We start from the raw sequence: 6,000 nt of genomic DNA, 5'->3' as shown, positions 1-6,000 counted from the left end.
AAAGTCAGATTGCGTTGCGCTAACAAAGTATTGTGTGTCAGGTTAAGCACAGTCGTGTAAGAATTGTTCAAAGGGGAAGTTTCAAAAGGAGTTTATCGATAAGCTTTCAGGAGTTTACAGGTGACTGACACTCAAGTAACCAAGACACGGCCGAGAGAGTGAATGTTAACAGATGATATTAGTGCAAAATTTGGGGCTTCAAAGGTATTACCACACCTGCTACTCAGACACTTTTGATCTCATCCATATGCAGCCGCATATGTGTGTGCACCGCTGTCTGCAACCCGTTAAGTTTGTGCACCACTATCTGTAAACAACACCTGAACACTGCCATCAGGGACAAATTTACATGTATGCCTTACTGCACTCTATTCTAACACCTACAGGTTTAATCAGCGTCCGCCTGCTAAGGTGGGTGGTAAAATGCTTGGCTCCCGTGTAGCGGGCCTGGGTTCGATTCTCGGCCGGATTGGAGATTTTCTCTGCTTGTGGACTGGCAGTTATGTTGTCCTCATCATCATTTCATCCTCACCCCGGCGCGCAACTCGCCCTCAGTGGTGTCGACTGAAAGAAGACTGGCACTTGGCGACCGAATTTCTCCGGACGGGGAAGTTTAATCAGGAACTTAACACATTTAACATCCACGTAGTTTATGAAAACATGAGGCCTAATATATAAGTTTAATCCTCATGAATAAAATCAGTATTATTAAATAACCGGAGACTTCAGCTAAACCACTTAAATTTTTCATTACTGGTAGGGCCGGATGAGCGAAAGAAATGTCTTTTCTGTAGCTTCTTGGTATGACAGAGGAGAGAGAGAGAGAGAGAGAGAGAGAGAGAGAGAGAGAGAGAGAGACAAGGACTGCACAATTTCATTACTGGTACTTTCTGCTGTGTGGACGAGGTCACCCTGTGTCCGTAATCGGTGATACTAATCTTTTTTTCTTACCATATGAGCACCCAGGAAAATGAAGTGTTGTTTGGGTTGCGGTGATTGCATCCACTATGCACATATTAAGACCCGTTAGTAAATGTAGGAAAATGCGATCTAAAAGGGACTGTAAACGTAAAGATCAGTCGAACCAAGCTGAATGTAAGTCAGTGCATTATGTCCTAAGCTCCTATGTCTTTCCAGACTGAACATTCACTACATTCACTTATTCGTATATGCGAGCTGCATCAATTCGGAGAACACAATCCCTAAGGCGTGAGAACTCTCTCTTTCAGAATCACGAAGGGGTGGAACGAGGCTCTTTGTACAAGGTTATTGTTATTGTACTCTTGTCAGAAACGTACATAAAACATAGTTTATACAATTGTTGTCAGATCAACACAATTTATATAATCTTTCACCAAAATTTGGTCATTTTCCGTTGTCTTGTGAAGGTCATCTTCTGTGCAGGTGGCTGGACACAGTTTACACTGAAGCATATGGTGAACAGTTTGTTCTTCCCCGAAGTCACATTGGGTTTTATATTCTTCAATATATCCCCATTTTCCCAGGTTAGCCCGTGATCTGTCCACTCCTGACCTCAGCCTATGCAAAGACTTCCAGATTGGCCATTTCTGATCAGGACCAGGGGGTAAGGATTCTGACAACAAGGAGGGTGAGATGTCTCAGCCCTACATAGTTGCATTCTGGCTTCTTCATCAGAGGTTGTTAGTTTCCCTGATGTTCTGAGGGAATGTTTCCTTCACGTTAGTCGTCGTTTGTAAGGTTGTGGCCCAGGCATGGGATGCGTTTCTTCCTGCCCCAGTTTCGTTCTCTCCCTGTTTGCTGCTATTCCTCTACGAACAGGAGGTGGCGCAATTCCAGCAAGCTGGTAGAGCCATTCGACTGAAGTTGACTTCAGGCAGCCTGTTATAATACTACTTGTATCGTTTAGGGCAATATCCACCTGTTTGGCATGTGTTGATTTGTACCAAACAGCAGAGGGATACTCTGCATCGGAGTAGGATAATAGCATTGCAGAAGCCCGGATCCTTTCAGCTTAGCTGCATTGTATTAAAACTTTTCACTGTAGGCTGTTCCTGGTGGAGACTTTTGATTTGAAATTCATGCAGTGTTTTTCTTAGCGTTAGAGGTCTGTTGAGAGCTGGTTTATTCTGTAATATTTTGACAGATCTTCAAGAGACTCTTTAGGTCGATTTGTATTGAATCGATATTTGTGCTTTGGGTTGCCAGAACTATCAGCATACAAGATACTGCTGCAGTTGGGGGCTCAGAGAAACGGGATATTTTGAAATTTGTGTTGGTAGCCCCGGGCGATTATTGACGCTGAGTAACACATAGAAAGTAGCTCACCCCATATTGCCACTTAATTAACTTGCATAATTAATGTGGTGTGCAACGTACCTTTGCCATCATAGTTTTAACACAAACAATGTCTACGTGGAGGCTGCAAGTAAAGAATTTCCCTATCACTTCGATTTATGACTCCATGATCAGGCTCTCCATCGGTGGAGAGCCTGTGACCATCGTACGTTGGCTCGGGCGAGGCAGCACACACAGGATTGAGATAAGTAATAATATTGACTTGGTACATATGTACCGTGTATTTGTAAAAAAAAATTATGGGGTCATGCCGCTGTAAGTGTTGATTTTAGCCTTTGACTATGCCTATTTAGGCAAGCTGTTTTATAGTTGAAGAAGGCGTGGTTACCCACGCTGAAACCTAGGTAAACACCAGGTAGTTTGTGCAATCGAGGTGGATTTTTCATAATTATTTCGATACTTACGATTGCTGACGCCCTACAATGCTGAAAGTTCTTATTATTTAAAATCTTTGTTACTTCTTTAATAAAAATATAAAACATTTAGAAAGCGGTTTAAAATCGAAGTCAGAACATGAGACACAGTCATTTTGGCATGTCAACTGTGCTGTAGAGAGATGCTCATTTTGGGGCCAAATACTATTTCTTCTTCTTCTTCTTCTTCTGGTTCCTGTGCGTTCCGGATGTTGACAACCATCTTGGCAGTGCTTTTCCTGTCACTTGAAGCTCTAAATAGCTCTCTAAATGTTTTAGAGGTCCACGTTCTGATGTTCTTAAGCCGGATATTCTTCTCCGGCCACAGCTTCTCTTCCCTGGTATTTTTCCTTGCAGAATGGTCTGGAGGAGATTGTATCTGTTGTTTTTCCGCATGATGTGTCCTAGGTACTGGATCTTTCTTGCTTTCACGGTTGCCAGTACTTCTTTCTCTTTCTTCATTCTTTGCAGAACCTCGAGATTTGTGACATGCCCTGTCCACGGTATTCACAACATTCTCCTGTACAGCCATATCTCAAAAGCCTCCAGCCGCTTACCCAATAAATCTGTCAGAGTCCGTGTTTCAACACCATAGAAGAGGGCGGAAAATGCGTAGCAGGGTAGAAGTCTGATATTCATCGTTATTGTTAAGCCATGATTCTTGAAAAGGATACTCATCGTATTAAAGACAGCCCTGGATTTTCCAATTCGAATTCTCACGTCACCAGAAAGATCCCACCGGTCATTTATTGTAGTGCCAAGGTACGTTTATTTATGTACTTACTCTATGTGATTTTGGGCTATCTTAATGTGACATGTAATAATTATTTCCGTTTTCGTTTTTGAGGGTTGACATCTAGACCATATTCAGAGCTTTCGTTTGCAAGTCTATCGATAAGGTACTGCAAGCTATCCTCACTATCAGAAAATATTACTGTGTGGTCAGCATATCGGATGTTGATATATTTTCCGCTTAAGAGTACTCCCATCTCTTCCATCAGGAGCTTCCTTAAAGATGTGTTCTGAACAGATGTTGAAAATCAGTGAGGATAATATAAAACCCGGCCTTACACCTCATAAAATGTCTATGTCTTCCGTATTTTCTCTGTCCAGTCTCACAGAAGCCGACTGGTTCCAATATAGGTTCACAATTATACGTAGGTCTTTATCACCCAAATCAATGCTTCCTAAATTGTCAACAGTCTTCTGGTGGTTTGCTTTTTCGAAAATCTTCCGATAATTAAAAAAAACAGGCATAAATGTCGCAATTTACGCCTCTGCACCTTTGAAATAGTACCTGGATACTAAATAATCCTTCGCGCGAGCCAAATGCATTTCTGAAACCAAAATGCGTAGAAAAAATTTGTTCTTCACAGATCTAGTAAATTCTTTGATGGATGACGCTCACAAAGATCTTTAGAAGGTGACTCATGAGGCTGATGGTCCTAGATTCACCACAAGTCTTAGCTCGGGGCTTTTTCGGCAATGTAATAAATTCGGATTTATGCCATTTCCGTGGAGTGTTACCAGAGTCGCAGATGTCATCGAATATTGCATCAATCATTTTAAATTATCTTCACAGATCAGCTGAAGAATTTCGGCATTCACATTGTCAGGACCAGGTAATTTAGCACCTTTCATTCTATTTATCGCAGCTTGTACTTCTTCCAGCAGAGTCCTAGGTCCTGCTTCGCAATATATTTGAGGAATTTCTGGCCGGTTGTTATAAAAGAGTTGTTCTATGCATGTTTTCCATGTTTCTTTAAGCTCATCTTGTCCAACTATTATTTTTCCTTCACTATTCACCAACCTGTTTCCTCTTATTTTTCTGTAATTTCCTGTCACTTCCCTGACTTTTTTATGAATATTGAAGCTATCATGTTTCAATTGTAATACATCTATTTCATTGCACTGTTCCTGTATTTCTCTTTCCTTATCTTCCCGTATCCGTTTCCTGATCTCCTTGTTGATATTCTTGTATTCATCAGGATTACTTTTGACTTCCCTCCATCATTTTAAGTATCTCTTAAGTCATCCATGACCTATTTTTGGTGACATTGGATTTTAGATGTTCATCTTTAACTGATTCCACTATAGAGTTTATCTTTATAATTTTGTCTTCGGTGCACAAGTTACCTGACAGAGACAGATTAAGATGGGCTCCTGCTTTTTCTCTTATGGAAGATTGTTTGAGTTTGCGGATATCATAGATTATGACTTTCTTCCTTTGAACTCTCTTCATTCTGATTTTAAAGACACCAACTAGGGAACGTGCTCTGAGTTAGTATCGGCACCTGAGTAGGTTTTCATTGAGGAACAGCTGTTTCTATATCTTTGATTTATCAAGACATAATCAATCTGATTCTGGGTAATATTTTCGTCTGAATCTGTTGGAGACTTCCAGGTGTAGACACGTCTGGGTGGAAGTGTGAAGAATGTATTTACTTCAACCAAACTCGAGAACTGCACTAAGAAATGTGTTCTTCAACATAATCATTCGATTGCTGAGACTCTGCAGAATCTTCTGGAAAGTACCAAAGCATTTGAGGACTATTATGACTGGGTAGTAGTTTATAGTTTGATACCACATCTGTTAATTGTAGTAAAGATACTATACCTACAGCATTTAAGCACAATTATCCCACAGTTGGGATATACGACAAACTAAATGTATTTCTTTGTAGCCTTTTCATTTCTAAGATCAAATTCAACGTCGCTCTTTTAACAAATTATACTGAATTTCGACAAACTATAATCTGTTGTAAATAGGTGTTCGGTTCACTAACACAAGTTAATAGCTTCCTCCTGATATGAGACGTTTCATTACGCTTGTACAGTTTCAAGCAACTTTCTCTCGAAGCGCTGAAGCAATTCTCAGCGCGGGAGTACTAATGGATTCCTTTCTCGCCCACGTCGTCTTCAGTCAGCGTACAACGTCGATTACGGAAGTATCAGGAGCTTTCTGGGCTACGCAAATGGAATATAATGTTCGTCATGAAAGGCATATAAATAGAAAGGACATAAAAATAAGTCCTTAGACTGCTGTTTAAGGGAAAGTGTTACTAAGAAGCGTTACAAAACGCGAGAAATAGACTCGTATCGAAGAAACAGGCGATCAAGTTTGTAACACAGCAACGATTCGCTTTTTAAAATTATTCTGAGGATTTGATCTCGACCTAGATCTAGCTCTGTAGTAAAAGCTGGACAAGTTATGCAATAAAATTGTACGGTATATTTTCAGGCTGTTTAG

This window comes from Schistocerca piceifrons, chromosome 5 (assembly GCF_021461385.2).
Source record: "Schistocerca piceifrons isolate TAMUIC-IGC-003096 chromosome 5, iqSchPice1.1, whole genome shotgun sequence".
Taxonomy (NCBI): domain Eukaryota; kingdom Metazoa; phylum Arthropoda; class Insecta; order Orthoptera; family Acrididae; genus Schistocerca; species Schistocerca piceifrons.
Note: the sequence above shows the minus strand (reverse complement) of the source record.